The sequence below is a fragment of the Mauremys mutica genome, chromosome 2 (genome assembly GCF_020497125.1).
Source record: "Mauremys mutica isolate MM-2020 ecotype Southern chromosome 2, ASM2049712v1, whole genome shotgun sequence".
In the NCBI taxonomy this organism is placed as follows: Eukaryota; Metazoa; Chordata; order Testudines; family Geoemydidae; genus Mauremys; species Mauremys mutica.
Genome location: NC_059073.1, coordinates 196,246,470 through 196,263,402, shown reverse-complemented (window position 1 = coordinate 196,263,402; position 16,933 = coordinate 196,246,470). Strand labels below are relative to the sequence as shown.

The window sequence follows — 16,933 nt, the reverse complement described above, 5'->3', positions numbered from 1 at the left end:
CGGCCGCTTCTGAGACCGGTGTGGGGCCTGCAGCACCACGGGGGGGCAATCCCTCGGGCCGGATCCAAAGCCCTGAGGGGCTGTGGTTTGCCCACCCCTGTCTCAGCTTCTAGGACCAATATGTTCTTGAAGACACAGCACTCCTCTTCTGTTGTTCCAATTTGTGTATCTTCTGGGCTAAAAATTTGCAACTGTATCCCTATACTTTTCTGCAGTTGTGCTGCACAGTATGCATATCCCGATGTGTCTCTCATTGGAGCAAAGCTCACAGCTGGTCCATTTGCCAGTTGTAACTGTTACCACCAATCTCTTGTATAATTGTTCCTGCCCAAAATCATAATGGAACTTTATCTGCTCCACACTTCAGCCCCTGAGCAGTGAGCCTGCATTGCCGGTGTGACAGGTTAGATCACAGAACTCCCTTGGGAGCTGCTACCTGATGTGCCAAGACTACTTCTGCCCCGCCTTCCCTGCCAGCTTGGGGCCCCAGCACCCTGTCTTGCTGAGCCAGACACTCCCATCTGCTCCAACAAAGACCCAGGGTCTAAATTACTTGCCCCAAAGCTGCAGGCTTACCTGAAAGCAGCTCACAGAAGTGTGCTTGTCTTTAACACTCAGATGCCCAACTCCCAATGGGGTCTAAACCCAAATAAATCCATTTTACCCTGTATAAAGCGTACGCAGGGTAAACTCATAAATTGTTCACCCTCTATAACACAGAGAGAGAGAGAGATTCACAGCTGTTTGCTAGCCCAGGTATTAATACATACTCTGGGTCAATTAGTAAGTAAAAAGTGATTTTATTAAATACAGAAAGTAGGATTTAAGTGGTTCCAAGTAGTAACAGACAGAACAAAGTAAGTCACCAAGCAAAATAAAATAAAACGTGCAAATCTATGTCTAAACAAACTGAATACAGATAAGGTCCTCACCAGTTCCAGAATGCTCCCTTTTACAGACTAATCTCCTTTTAGCCTGGGTCCAGCAATCACTCACACCCCTTGCACACTGTCCTTTATTCCAGTTTCTTTCAAGTATCCTTGGTGGGTGGAAAGGCTCTCCCTTTAGCCAGTTGAAGACAAAATGGAGGGGTCTCCCAGGGGTTTAAATAGACTTTCTCTTGTGGGTGGAGACGCTCTCCTCACTCCTACGCGAAGTCCAGTTCCAAGATGGAGTTCTAGAGTCACCTGGGCAAGTCACATGTCCATGCATGACTCTCAGTTTCTTACCAGGTATGGATTGGAGCATTCCAAGATCCATTGTCCTTTAAGTGTCTCTTGATTAGGTACTTAAGTTCAACATTCCTTTCTCCAGCAACTGACCAAATGCTCTTCTAAGGTTATTCATAACTTCGAATTCAAAAATGATACATGCATACAAATAGGATTAATAGATTCAGTAGATCATAACCTTTCAAATATGTTATATGGCATATATAGCATAAAACACATTCTAAGCATATTTCCATAAAGCTTTATGGGAGGTACTGTCACAGCAGGTTACAGTATGTTCAAGTTAAAAAGAAGCAGCTGGTATTGATTGATATAAAGGAAGATCTTGGAGCTGGTCTTCTGACATACTCTGTACCTTCAACTGTATTGAGTCTATACCCTGGTGAACTAGTACAGTTGTTTTTAAAAAAATTAAACCCCCCTGACATCACTTTCATTCAAAGCATTTGCTTTATCCTCATCACCATGTTCCATGTTGTAGCCCCCTCGTGGCAGTAGAATGCACCATGGTGGTTCACAGTCCTGACACTCTGTTAGAATGCCAGCAGTATTTAAGGTACATGGGACAGAAAATAGGTGCATAATGCTCCATGTGTCTGACAAGGTAGGTACAATGGTAGTGGCTAGTGCAGTTTGAGGCAAATTTGTTATGTAGGGCTCTGTTGAATAGAAGCCTTGATTTAAGATTGTGCAGCATTAGACATAGACACCAAACTCTGAAGTCATCCACTGGCTGCTGCTGCTGATGTCTTATATTAGGTTCCGATTTACCTTTTTAAATGAGAGGCACCATTCTGTGAAAGGATAAACCTTTTTTCCTGTGCCTGGCTGGGCTTTAAAATCTTGAAAGACTAGAGCAATATGACTTACATAGACAGGTCATTGACCAAGAACAATATTACATCAAGAGTAAGTTATCTCTTAGCTCTGTAATAAATCAAAAATAAGGTTATGGTGTCCTCAGAATATACTACCTTAATTAGAGTTTATTCTTCAAGGCACGCGGTGTCTTATCAGTGTTTCCTTTATCAAGGTAGTTTTGATAGCACTTAGTGCTGGGAGCAAATAGTCTACTTGATAAGCAGAATATTTTTTCTTTGCTGTTATTCCTTTGAGGTTATTCCTTACTTATAGTTGTTGATATTTTTTTTTAAACTGGGGACTGTATGTTTAATAAAAAAATCAATTTCGGTAAAGTGCCTTCAAAATTTTAATTGAATTGTTTTTTATGTCCCACATCATGTTTAGTATTGTAAAGTGTTTGTGGTGGAAAGCACATATCCCTTTGAGCTGACTTTTTGTGATATTCAACTTGTCAATTATTCTTTGACAAATGGGGCAATATTCTGCACGAACTTTATTGAATTAAGTTTATGTATCATTGTGGGCCAGAGATTGTATGTATTTCCATGGGGGAGCGGCACCATGGTCCTCCAGGAACTAATATCTCTACCATTAAGTAATATTTTTTTTATTTGGGTTTCTTTGGCTAAGCCCCGGTGCTTTGGCCCTGCATACCGGGTGTGAGTTGTTGGGAGGTCAGATAATGTAATAAGTCCAATAACTTTATTTATGTTGGGTTACTACCTGGAGCCCTTTTGCATGATGAATGAGTTCTTAATATGATCATCATCCCATGTGAGGCTTTCTGCATAGTAGCTATTAAGCACTGTAGCACCATAATAGCAATCAGCTGCTTTCATTTGTTTCCGTTGTTTAGGAAGGTAAGGGTAGGAGATGAGTCCAGCACAGAACATGTATTTATATATTTTACTTCACTGCCTAAAGAGAATATAGAATAGAATCAAGTAAAGAATTGGCAGGTAATGTGTAAGTAAGAGAGAGCAGCAGCCCTAAGATAGTTGTTACCAAGAGCTTCAGTTCGTAATTGTGACCAATGTACCACACATGGTTCTTGCCTTCTGCTGTATACATAATTAGCATGACATTTATATTGGATAATGAAGCTTGGTGGGTTCGGTGTCATGTGACCCTAACTCTGTGCCTCATGAGTTTAACTCTTCATGGGCCTTTTGTAGAGGGAGAGAGAGATATACAAAATACTGGGTAATGTGTGCACTGCTGACCTCTGCTGGATGATAAATTAAAGAGTTTGTGGTTACGTTACTCTGGAGACTGCTCTCCATCCAGGCAACATAAGCCCCTAACACTACTTAATACTATTACAGTTTCATTTTTAGAACAAGTGTTTCCTGGCAAAGTCCTGAGTTCTGCCTGTCTCTCTTTATAACAGTGAAGGCTGTGCAGCTATGTTCTGCAGCATAAATGATGTCTACAAAAATCAGTGTGGCCAGGGATTTGTTATAAATGCCAAAGTCCATAGGCCTGGCCCATAGGTATGACTGACAGTGAGTCACTGGGCTCACTAACAGAGGACAATATCTGACCTCAGAATGTCTGTAAGTCATTCACTAATGAATGAACTCTGTGCTTAGCCAAATAGATTCCAGCAGGCCAAGACTAAAGGATTTTCAGGCTCTGGGCACTATGGAAATTGAGCCTTCTCCCCCCACCCGTCACCTTCCATAAATTTAGACAAAGTGCCCCTACTGATGCAAAACCCAGAATGCTCCTCTTTTTTTGCAGAAAACTGCTGACACTTGTAATGGAACTCTGACATTTAGTGGGGTCAGGCCTAGGAACGTATCTCTCCATTTAAGATGACCAATTTGAGTTTAAAATTTGATCCACTTTAGTTTTGCCAGAGCTACCCTATTCTCTTGAAATTTCATATCTACCCATAATCTCCTCCAAAACATGCATCATCAGGTTGAACTAGTAGTCTGATAAAGAGATGAAGGTAAATGCTATTTACAGATGAAAGAAAGAGAAATTCTAACATTTGACTCAGGTTTTTTTTGTTTCATCTTGTAGTTCAAAAAAATCATTCTGAATACTAAACATAAGTTTTGCACAAATGATCAAGGCAGCTCATAACTCTCTCCCACAACACATTTACAGTGCTTTCATGTTTATGTATGGTGCCTGAAAAGTGGCTTGAAAAGGGAAGAGAGAATTTTCAAACATTGACAGTCATTTGAATAAATGACTCCATTGATTCACTTGTTCACATAGCAAAAGAAGAAAATATTCTTTGAACAAAATTGACGTTTATCTCCTTCTGGTGTTTCATTTAACAGACAAATTTAGTTAACATCAGCAAGAATTTTCTGGCATTAATAAACTTGCTAATGAATACTTTAATATTGGGTGTGGGGGGGGAATTCTGTATTTTTCTCCATTTTACATTTATTTTTAAATGTTTTGTAAATGGTATGGAAAAGAATGTACATATAGGGATATCATAAATTCCATCCAAGAGATGAAAGAGATTACGTATATTTTTACCTTCCAGTTTTATCCCTAACTATCTAAGCCTTGTTTAAGTAGCATTAAGCAATGTTCTGTTATGCTGGGAGCAAGCACTTCATCTGTTTATAATGTTATGTTACTTGTGTAATTCAGTTTTTGCAAAATGTATTTTACTTCAGTTAATCATGCACCCATCCAAAACTTTGTGCTGTTACATAAGTTATAAAATACTTACAAAAATGCTGATGGTTCAGTAGCCATTAAACTTTCCAGCCTACCCCAAACAATATTCTTCTCTCCAACCCACCAGGTATCAACAAAAATTTCTATCCATCATAAATAGTCCAATCATACTCCTGTCAGCTTACTCCCTCAATAAAAGTGTGGATGACTAGTGAGGCCTTGCAACATGTGCAGGTCAACAAAAGTGAGTATTCTGGGATCAAGTTTGAGAGTGAATTCCAGAGTTAAGCCCTTATTCCCAACTTAAGTCAGGCGGGGGCGGGAGAGGGGGAGGGGAGTTGTCAGCTCCAACATATCACTGATTTGCTGATGGAATGGTATCACATCAGGAAGGAGATTGTTTCGAAAGTAGGCATTTACCCAAGTCTGTTTCTACTCTGATAACATTGTGGGCTTGAATAATTTCTGGGTAAAGCTTGCTCACTTTAAAAATAAAATTCTGCTTTTATTTTCCCTACCTTCTAGCCTTGAAATCTGACAGTCAAGCTGAGTTCTTTCTGCCTCATGTTTCATTATCAGTAATCCCTCAAGCAAATTTATGTTCTTAGTAACATCTGTGCAAATCAAATTATGTTCTTAGTTATGCCTGCTCCCTTGTACATATGAACATGTATATACAGATCCATTAACCTACAATGGGCTTGTACGAGTGAACCTCAGACATTTGATATGAAGATTTTTGTTACTGGTAGTGATGTATGAGAATGGAATGGGGGAAATCAACATCATTGTCAATCTGCATGGCTGTCAGGTGTGGCTTTTTTTGTTTTGTTTTTTAATTGTTTGTTTTTTTATCTGTACGCTAAGAACATTTGAGCTGGAATGTTAAAGGTTGTGTTTAAAAAATAATTATTAATAATAATAATAATAAAAAAGACGGCTAAGCAGGGACTTCCAAAGGAAGCACCTAGTACAACAAGGCTCTTATTGTGATTGAGGCCTTTGTGCTTTATTTTAATATATAAATAATAATAGTTTCACAGCTGTTATTCATAACTCCTGTGGGTAACCATGAAACTAACAAAAATCAAGTAAATTTCACTCTGCTGTTGTAGCTTGGGATATTGCAAGCAGCAGCAGAAAGGCAGAGGCTTGTATTTTGGGGGAAAGAGGACCCAAAAAATGAGAAGGGCATCAGTGGAGTAATGATGAGTCCAGCTAGAGGTAAAGGAGCAGAGGGAAGGAAACTGAGTGAAAGGTAATTGTGAAATCACCTTCCAAGCTTCAGAAAATTCTGTGTTACAGGTGTGGGGGAAGAGAGGAAACTCCTTTTCTCTTACAGCAGCTAGAGGCGGAGGAGTGGGATGTTTGCATTTTGAGAAACCAAATGCTGACACAAAAGACAGAACCCTACAAAAGAAGTCATGGTTCCTAGTAGGAAACCCAACACATTGTGAGCAGCAACTTGGAAGTGAAGTTGGTGTGTCTCTCCAGGTTGTAGTGTGTTCTCTTACCGGCTGTGTGTGTGTGTGTGTGGTTCTTTTTTGTTTTTGTTTCTTAAATATCTGACTGCTAGGTCTAGTCTGGCTGCCTAGAAGGTATCTAGTAAATTTTTCACACCCTGAACGCAAGATACTCAAACAGGAGATAAGCTATAAGAACTATTAACTAAATATACCATTTTACGTTATTTTAATCAAAATAAAACAGTTGACTGATACTTTGAAAGGAATGTTAAGTACTGCTTTTTCACAGGCTACTGTTTGCTTCTGGAGAGGAGACTGTACCTGAAAGAATCTTAGCTCAAATAAAATAGAAGTCACTTCCTATAGAATTTGTGCAATTTCTCTGCCTTCCTCCTGCCCCATTATATTTTTGACAAATATATTGAAATTGAAACTCACTAACCTATAGAAACCATTGTTAAAAAGTCTTGAGTAGAGCATTTATTCAGAGAATGAAGATTGCTATTAAGATTACAATAGTACCAGTTAAACATAAGCCATCTGTTGGCCATGTCTTTACTTGTTGCAGAGGCACTATCTGGGGAGCATTTGCAAAACAGATGAGTAACTTGGAATGTGATTATATAGAGGCATGAGTCCACATGTTTACTGAAAACATTCTGCTGATAAAATACAACAGTTGATACAAGAACCTTCAAGCTCTGTGTAGGTATAAGTATTCGAAAGGATAATACTCCAGGGGTGGCCAGAAATATCCATAGAAATATCATCCTTAGTTAATTGTTTTTTTTTTTTTTCCACAGAGTTAACAGATGTTTGAATGTCTAACTCTTACAGGGGAAGTGGGGGACTTCCAAGAAGCATAACCACAGTGGTGCTGTCACATTCATGACAGACATCACAGTATGGAATTATCCATAAGGGAGTCAGAGATATCATTTACAAAAATGAATGAACCCCCAACACAGATTGGTGATATGGTTTTGAAATGTGATCAATACATTTGACATGATTAACAACAGTTTAAAAAACTTTTGCATCCTCAGCATATACCCAGAAGACCTTGACAAAATTAATGGAATGACCTCTCTTACTTTGAAGATTGATTCTAATGCTAGCTGCCTTCCACTTAAGGTTACTTTTGAGTTGAGTCGTCGAGTCTTGTGAAACAGTCCATCATATGAAATTCATGTTTGCAAAATATGGGATTTCCAGTCATGTATTTTCAGAAAATAGTCCAGAATATGCTAGTGTAAAATTAAATCTTGTAAATTATTGGTGCTTTCAAGATGTAGCCTTCCATCCAAAGTACATATGATCAAACTGGGTACCGAATAAACTGTTTGGATTGTCCAAAAATAGCCTCTTTTAACTCCCTGATTTTTCTCAAGAAATCAATTTGGCTTCCCAAGGTGTATGTCTGTGCAAATATAGCCAATGTGTAATCGCCAGCCCTATTGCTAGTGGGTAGATGCCTGAAACAAGATTGCCAAGCAACAGTTACTCTGTTATAAAGCTTATAGGCTGTTTAAGCAGATGCAGAAAAGCTTTTACGATGGAACAGCAAAGCCACTCTTCTCTTTAAATACTGGGTCAAATGGAAACATGCACAAGTGTTGTTCTAAGAAAATTATTGATCATATGCCATGCAACTAACTTGAACGTGAATTTTAAAGAAATCAGAAAAAATATGTCTTGAAGGTTCCAGCACATTTCAAAGGCCCAGCTCTGTAGGATTCTGAGATATACCTACTGCTGAAATAGCACCATCTACAGTATGCTGTGTGTGTGTGTGTGTGTGTGGAGATCAAGTAGCATTGTCCTCTGCATTTTGGCTAGCCAAGCGGCTTCCTTTTAAATCAAGACCTATCCACTGCAATCTCTGATTTAATCACCTCTCAAACTGCTGTAACTCATTTTACCTGGGGATGAAACTGAAGGTTATAGGAAAACTACTTGTCTAGCATGCTGTTTATCTTGTCTTTTCTTTCATGGAGGAAAGGCCACCAGAAACACATCACGTTTGATTTCACACACGCTATCATCCAGAGGTGCTTCAAAGTCCTGGTCCTACTTGTGACAATATATTCTCTCCTCAGGAATAAGGATGAGAAAACCTAGCAGGTATTAAGAATACCAGGGCCGGCTCCAGGCACCAGCCCAGCAAACAGATGCTTGGTGGCCAACGGAGAGTGGTGGCACATCCGGCTCTTCAACGGCAATTCAGTGGCAGGTCCCTCTGGGAGCGAAGAACCAGCCGCTGAATTGCCACCGAAGACTGAAGCAGCGGCGGTAGAGCTGATTGCGATCACAGGGGTTTTTTTTGTTCTGTTTGTTTTTTGTTTGGGGCGGCAAAAACCCTGGAGCCGGCCCTGAAGAATACTCAGTGGTTGAAAGGAGCTATATAACAAGTAGTTGCAAAATGACCAGTGTGGGACTGCAGCTGCTAGAATCTGTCAAATTTCTGGGATCAGACTACAGAAGGGCATGCTAGGGAAAAAGTTTCTAAAAAAGAGCAAATCTGTGCTTGGAAGAGTTAGTAGGAACTAGGAAGTTGCAAAGGAAAGTGCTCTTGGGAAAGTGTCTACAAGTAACTTATTTAAAAAAAAAAAATCCAGAAGCAAATGCTTGTGAAAGGTAGGTCACCCCAGTGAACAGCTCAGTGACAGCTTGTAGCAGATTCTGTTTTACTGAATTTGCAAAACAATATTTCGGGTGCCTTCTGTTAGGAATCAGAGTTTGCGGGGGGCGGGGGTGGATTCTGAAGGAAAAAGCATGGGTGCACAAGAGGAATATGCGAGTACATTACTGTTAACATTAAAAGGGATACATTTTAAAAGAATCACACAAATTATAGCTGTGAAAGGTCTGTTAGGTCACACTAGAGTTGATCTCTCTATCATAGCTGCATTGGTCCCTACAATATATTCTTCAGTGTTCTGTTAGATTCAGTTTTCAGTGACTCCAAAAACTGGTCTTTTACCACTTCCCTTAGAGTTTTCAAGGGTCTGATGTGAGGAAATTTTAGTGTGTTGTGTTATGTATAAAAACATTAACGGAAGCATATTGTAGGTGGTAGATTCCTGCTGTCCACTTAGGCATTGAAATAGGTAACTGTTCAGAATTAGTATCTCTGAGATCATTAAAAGGGGAGGGCAAAAGGCCAAAGATTTACTGAAACTTGCATTTTATTTAACTTTTAAATGTATTTATTCATGTTTTCCTCTTTAAAAATGTGACCCATATAAAATAAAGATATAGGTACAACATTAACATAATAGATTTGAGTCTACTGAGTACATCATATATATCACTCCGCTTCCTGAATACAGAGGGGGGTCAAAGGGTAGTGCAGTGGTAAGAGTGTTAGCCTGGGATTCAGGAAACCTAAGTTGAATTTTCTGCTGCATCAGACTTACTGTGTTTACCTTGCACGGACCATAGTCTCTATGGGTATAGCTACACAGCAAAGAAAAACCCGTGGCTGGCCCATGCATGCCTGGGTTGTAGGGCCCTGCAAGGGGAGAGGTTTCCAGCGCTCAACCTCCAGCCTTATCCCAGAAGTCTATACAGAGATGAAACAGCCCTGCAGCCTGATCCCTGCAAGCCCAAGTCAGCTAGCACGGGCCAGCCATAGGTTTTTCTTTGCTATGTAGACATATGCCCTGTGTCTCAGTTCTCCATCCGACAAGTGCTCAGTTACTATGGAAATGGGAGTACCTTAGGTAGCCTGGCTAAACAAGATGAGCTTCACAGGATTGCCTCACAGTCGTCAAACTGAGACTCACTTGCATATTCCACAATCAGGAGCCCTTAGCACAGAACATGCTGCCTCCAGCAGTTAGCTCAAGTGCATCAAGCTAGCAGTTGCATATAAAAGTATAACTATTTCTGGGGAAAATGTACAGATGTTAGACATGAGTATCTTTACCTGCCTCTCAAAGGTTTTGTGAAGCTAAATTCATTAATGTTTGTGAAGTGCTTTGAAATTGTCAATGGAAGTTACTATTATATGTGTGTATTATAGCATCTTCATAGTGAAATAGGTTCCATAAAATTTAGATGGGATTATGTATTGGAGAAAGATGGTCTTATGACTAAGGCACTGATGTGAAACTCAAAAGGCTTACGTTCAATTCATGGCTTTTCCACAGGCTTCCTGCAGGATCTTGGGCAAATCATTTAATCTATGTCTCAGTTCCCCATCTGTAAAATGGGGATGAACATACTACTTTTCTCCCACTCTGTCTGTCCTTTTCAAATTCTAAGTTCTTCAGGATGCATATTATCTAATATATATAAATATAGCTCTGATCACAGTTGGGACCTCTAAGCAGTAATGAGATTAAAATAAATAAGATGATGGTGATATTCAGGAGATTAATGTGCCGCATGCTGAGAGGTGTTGAGCACCTGAAACTCTCATTGGCTGCAGCCGAATTTGGAGGCAATTGACAGATGCTCAGCACCTCTCAGGATCTGGCTCCAAACGTTTCTTGTCATGTAAAATGTATTGTTATCAGAATTGCTCTGTTTCATTTATAATTTTTTTAACTGTAAACATCACTGTGGAAGTTAAATACTCAGTCTTTTTTTTGATTAGGTATAGGGGTTGCTTTCGGGTTTTATTTGTGCTGGTTGGTTTAGAGTGCATATGAGTTGTGATTGTTTTCAGAGAACCAGATTCCTGCATAGCATTAGAGCTCCATCGGATTGCCATTACCTTCAGCACATGGATGAGTGTTGCTGCAGTCTTCTCAAGTTAAATAATTTAGCCCACAGCTTTGTATCGATCCCAACTGGCATACATTTGGCCAACAGCAAAGCTTTGATGCTGTGTTTATGGAGCTAACAGCTGCTTGCTTATTTACACGTTTTTAAAAGGAAGTAAAGATAGGCTATGGATATTTCAAACTGTCTTTAGGAATCCGTTATTATTTCAGCCGCTGCTATCATCTGGAAACACGAAGGCTGCTTGGTGGAGATCTATATTTGTATTTCCATCTATTGTTTCACCTTTGTTGTCCTGGAAACATTTTCTTTCTTCTAATAATCAGGTCAGGGTTCCTACCTGGCTCTGAAGTTGTCAATGCTGTTGCTTGACTTAGTAATGTAGGTAATTCCTTCCTAATATCAAGTGCACATATATGCTGCACACAGTATTTCTGGTTTGTGACTAATTTCCAGTAGTCACAAAGGGCCACATGTACTCTCCTTGCTCTTACAAGCAGCCCTATTATGGTCCATGATTAGACTTGGGTGGAAATATTAACTCATGCTTTCCATCACAAAGCATCAATAAAGCAATGCTGGTACCATTTGTTTGTGTTAATTTAGCTGGATTATACGTCCAAAGATTCAAGGTGTTACATGACCCTGAAACTGTCCAACATTAAACAGTTTTAAACAAAGTTCAGGGTTTGGTATACGGAGACCTCAGCCTGCTTAATACCATGGCAAACACACCAATAAAAAGCCTTTTAACCTTTTGTTAAAGATACAGAAAAAGAAGGAAAAACAGTTAAAACATTTGGAATGTAAAGCATTAAGTAAGGCTTTCATTTTAACATCCCTTGTTCCCTTTTCTTTAGCTGTAAAGAGTCCTTAAAAGAACCCCCCCCCTCTTGTTTGACCGTCTTAGTTATGTCTACACTAGAGAGCTTACTGCAGCACAGCTGCAAGCTCTCCAGTGCAGATGGTCTAAGCTGACAGGAGAGAGTTCTCCTGTTGACTTAGATACCACCGCTCGTTGGGGTGGACGAATTATGTCAGCAGGAGAAACTCTCCCTGCCAACATAGCATTGTCCACGCTAGTGCTTAGGTTGGTGTAACTGTCGCTTAGGGATGTGCCTTATTCACACTCCTGAGTGACATAAGTTATACCAGTATAAGTGGTATATAAGTGTAGACATAGCCTTATGTAGTAATAAGAGCCTTTTTGGGGAGAAAAGAGAAAAAAATTGTTGAGATGAGCAGGAGCTGTTATTGTTGCTGCTGTTAGTCTGATCCTGCTTCCTTTAAGACAAAACAAGACACAAACACGCAAACAGGCGAGAGAAAAGAACAGCAAATATAGAAAATGCAGCTTCTGTCTTTGGTGTTGACTCTTACTTGCAACCTTGCTGTTGGAGAAGCACAGGCCCAGCACATAGTCTTATCAGACACTCTGAGACCTGGCAAACTGGTACCAGCATTGGGGTCTTAAGAATATTGTTTTTAGCTGTCTTTGTGGTCAATATATGCAATCTTGGCTGGGTAATCCAGAATCTTATTAGACAGAAGTATTCCTCCCCACATTTCAAATGGCTAAAAACAGATGAAATAAATAAATCACTCCAGTAACTTTTGTTTATGGGGAGTTTTAACATAATACCTAGCTAAGCTGGAAAAAAAATCTCCCTTTCCTTTCCATCCCTATTAAAAATAAAAACTAAATTTTATTGCAAATGTGTTGTACAATGTTTCAGTGGCATCCAACAATAACATTGGCTGCAATAAATGCAGAAATATTGATTGCCTTCAAAGGACAGTCAAACATTTTGAATAATTTTATCAAGTGGGCAAAAGTACTCCAGAGAAAGTGAATGAGAAAGATGCAGCTCTGAGCATAATGCAAGTTTCCAGCATAAAGAATAAGGCAAAGAAAGAAAACAATCTGTTTACCAATGAAAATGTTAAATGACCCCTTAACTGGCAAAGGCTATAAAATACATTGAGCTACATTATGTTACGCTGGAATAAAACCATTCCATTCACTTAAGTGAATTTACCCGGTTTTTATATTGGTGAAATTGAGCTCAGAATCTGGCTAATTATCTAGTAAGCCGGTAAGTGTCCAAGAAAACACTTCCAAATACCCTCCTTGGTAGCTGCTGGCTATTGAGTGAAATATGTTGCTAGAGAGTCCATTATACTTGTTTTGAATGTTTTTGTTATTCTATAAATGCATTCAATATATAGCCAAATCTCACCAAAGTACAAATGCAAAGTACTCCACTTAGGAAGGAACAGTTGGTGGACACATACAAAATGGGAAATGACTGCCTAGGAAGGAGTACTGTGGAAAGGGATCTGGGGGCCATAGTGGATCACAAGATAAATATGAGTCAACAGTGTAACTCTGTTGCAGCAAAAAAAAAAAAAAAAAGGCAAACATCATTCTAGGATGTAATAGCAGGAGTGTTGTAAGCAAGACATGAAAAGTAATTCTTCCGCTCTACTCCACACTGATTAGGCCTCAACTGGAGTATTGTGTCCAGTTCTGGGTGCCACATTTCAGGAAGGATGTGGACAAAGTGGAGAAAGTCCAGAGAAGAGCAACAAAAATGATTAAAAGTCTAGAAAACATGACCTATGAGGGAAGATTGAAAAAATTGGGTTTGTTTATTCTGGAAAATAGAAGACTGTGAGGGGACATCTTAACAGTTTTCAAGGCTGTTACAGGGAGGAGGTGGAAAAAATGTTTTTCTTATCCTTTGAGGATAGGACAAGAAGCAATGGGCTTAAATTGCAGCAAGAGAGGTTTAAGTTGAACATTAAGAAAAACTTCCTAACTGTCAGGGTGGTTAAGCACTGGAATAAATTGCCTAGGGAGGTTGTGGAATCTTCATCATCATTGGAGATTTTTAGGAGCAGGTTATACAAACACCTGTCAGGGATGGTCTAGAGCAGGGGTCGGCAACCTATGGCACACATGCCAAACATGGCATGCAAGCTGATTTTGAATGGCACGCCACTGCCTGCTGTGGTCGTGGCCCCCAGCCCCTCCGCCCACCGCTCTCCCCTGTGGGGGCAGAAGTCAGAAGCTTGGTCCTGCAGCAGCCAAGCTTCCCTCCTTCCCCGCTTCTTCCCCTGGTGTGGTGCTTTTCTGCCCCTCCCCCTCTCCTTCCCTGCACCAATCAGCTGATGGCCCTGGGGAGGGGGAAGAGCAGCAGCCTGCACTCAGCTCCATAGAGGACGCAGAGAGAGGTAGGGACAGAGCCTTGGGAAGGGGGTGGAACAGGGCATATCCCTTCCAGCCCCCTGCCCTGCACCCCCATGAGCCGAGCACCCCAGCCCTCTGCCCTGCACCCCCACAGCCCCAACTCTGTGCCTTGACCCCCAACACACTCAGCCTTCTGCCCTGCACTCCCCATACCCCCAGCCCTCTGCCCTGACCCTTGAACACCTCCCCATACCCAGCCTTCTGCCTTACACCCTCACACCCCCAGCCCTCTGCCCTGAACCCCCCACACCCCAACACACACCCAGCCTTCTGCCCTGCACCCCCACAGCCCTATCCCTCTGCCCTGCACCCCCACAGCCCCCATCCCTCTGCCTGAACCCCCCCACACTCAGCCTTCTGCCATACACCCCCCACACACCCCAGCCCTCTGCCCTGACACCTTTAAAGCCCCCCTCCCCCAAGTCTGGGGTCCTGGCCGCAGGCCCTGCTCAGACTGCTGCCGGCCTAGGTGAACAGAACCCCAGGCTGGCAGCGAGTTGAGCAGGCTGGCAGCGTAAGATCAGCATTTTAATTTAATTTTAAATGATGCTACTTAAACATTTTGAAAACCTTGTTTACTTTACATACAACAATAGTTTAGTTATATAATATAGACTTATAGAAAGAGACCTTCTAAAAACGTTAAAATGTATTACCAACATGTGAAACCTTAAATTAGAGTGAATAAATGAAGACTCGGCACACCACTTCTGAAAGGTTGCCGACCCCTGGTCTAGAGAATACTTACTCCTGCCATGAGTGCAGGGGACTGGACTAGATGACCTCTCAAGGTCCCTTCTAGTCCTATGATTCTAAAGTCTGGGAGAAGCAATGCAAAGGAATAATTGCTACAAATTACCAAGCAAGCCACATTTTTAAAAAAAGGATGATGATGCATCACAAAATGTCCATTCATTTATTGTGACAATTTATCATTCTCGTTTCTTCGTGATAAAACGTCATACTATAGTATAAAATGCTGTGCATATTTATAAAAATAGTATCCTCGTCATGTGAGACCTCACTAAAAATGCTGTTTCTGCTATTGTATCTTGGCTCTTTTCTGAGACTCTTGGGCTGTGTATAAATCTGCAAACCATAATTAGCAAAGCATGAAGAAAAAAGTTCCTATTGTACTGAACTGAAGTAAAAAAAAAAAATCTAGGCAACTTCTGATGCTTGGGATCATCAGGAACTTTATGGGTGCTAGTATGCCCAGAAATTTAGGAATGTGTTACAGAATGTTCCAATCTCTTTATAACCTTTAAGAGAAGCAAATATATTCTTCCTGCTACCTAAGAGGGCTCCAGAAGCAAAAAAACCCATAAAGATGTTAAAGGTGACAATCCATCACGCTGACTATAGAGAACAGATAGTGTGGCCAAATTTGAGTACCAGAGCTGCAGGTACACAGCAGGATGAGTGAGAGTGCCATGCCTAGAGGGGGGCATGGGAAGCAGTCAGTACTCAGGGAAGAGAGAGGGGATTGGTTACTGGGGAGACAAAGCTCTGATTTCCCCTCCCCAGCCTGGACTTGCCTCTGGGGCCCCCTGTCTCTCCCCTTCCCCTCCATTTTCCTCCTCATCCCTGCCCTGGCCCTCCTGCAGCCCAGTCAGCCTCTCTCTCCCCACAGACAGGCCATGGTCTTCACCTGAAGACTCCACTCATTGGCTCCAGTTGCTTGACTTCCTCCACTTCTGCAGTGCTGCTGCCATCAGCCCATTGTTCGGAGCATGTGAGGGGCGCAGGGTGTGTGTGTGTGGGGGGGTGTAGGGACAAGAACTCCAGGCTCAGACACTCCAACCCCTGGGGCTTCCCCTTGTGTGCTGAGTGCCACCTTGCTTCTGCTGCCTGAGAGACATTGCTTCTGCTGGCTCCCGCTCTGCAGGAATGTTCTACTTCAACCCTGGACAGGCAGTATTGAAGGTCAAAGTGGGACAGTCCTACAAACTCGAGGACTGTTGGGAAGTAGGCAGAAGGAAAAAAGAAAGAGAATGAAGGAAGAGGACTGTCTAGTGGTGGCTGGGATTTAGTTGAAACCAGTGGAGGTAGTGATGTCATCTGGGTCCTTCTCTCTGGCCTGGTCTGTCAATATATTTCTTAGGACCAGGACAATGAAGGCCCAGCAGTGTTAAAGTAGACCAACAGGAACCGGTGGGGGTGGCCACTGTGATGGTGGAGTTCACTCCTTCCCCTTTCATTATCATGGTAGCCTCTTCTAATTTTTGCCCCCCAAAATCTCTGAGGATCCCCAAAAGGGAGTGAAGGGCAGAATAGCCCATACCCTCATTATTTTCTCCACCAAATTAGGCCTGATTTCTAATACACTGATTTTGGTTCATTGATATCTGGTCCCACACTTCTCTTGTTTACCAGGCAAGATCTTAACACGGTTCTTGAATTATATCAGTAGGTCTCTTTGTTTAAACAAATTCAGTCTCCCTTTGTTATAACTATAAAGGGAAGGGTGACCGCCCTCCTGTGTACAATACTATAAAATCCCTCCTGGCCAGAGACACCAAAATCCTTTGACCTGTAAAGGGTTAAGAAGCTCAGGTAACCTGGCTGACACCTGACCCAAAGGACCAATAAGGGGACAAGATACTTTCAAATCTTGGTGGTGGGGGGAAGGCTTTTGTTTGTGTGCTCTTTGTTTTGGGGGTTGTTCGCTCTTGGGACTAAGAGGGACCAGACATCAATCCATGCTTTCCAAATCTTTCTGAACCAGTGTCTCA

General features: G+C 41.4%; 1 protein-coding gene and 1 long non-coding RNA gene across 2 annotated transcripts in view; both read left to right on the top strand.

The window, feature by feature from the left end:
• LOC123363821 overlaps positions 1-7,354 on the top strand; it is a 35,402-nt gene extending 28,048 nt beyond the window's left edge. Inside the window, exons 2-4 of the long non-coding RNA XR_006576906.1 lie at positions 4,876-4,992; positions 6,783-6,919; positions 7,018-7,354. This is a non-coding gene — a long non-coding RNA (uncharacterized LOC123363821). The remainder of the gene's footprint in view (positions 1-4,875; positions 4,993-6,782; positions 6,920-7,017) is intronic.
• Positions 1-16,933, top strand: part of CNTNAP2 (contactin associated protein 2) — a 1,334,251-nt gene that overhangs the window by 572,631 nt on the left and 744,687 nt on the right. The gene's annotated exons all lie outside the window — the stretch shown is intronic.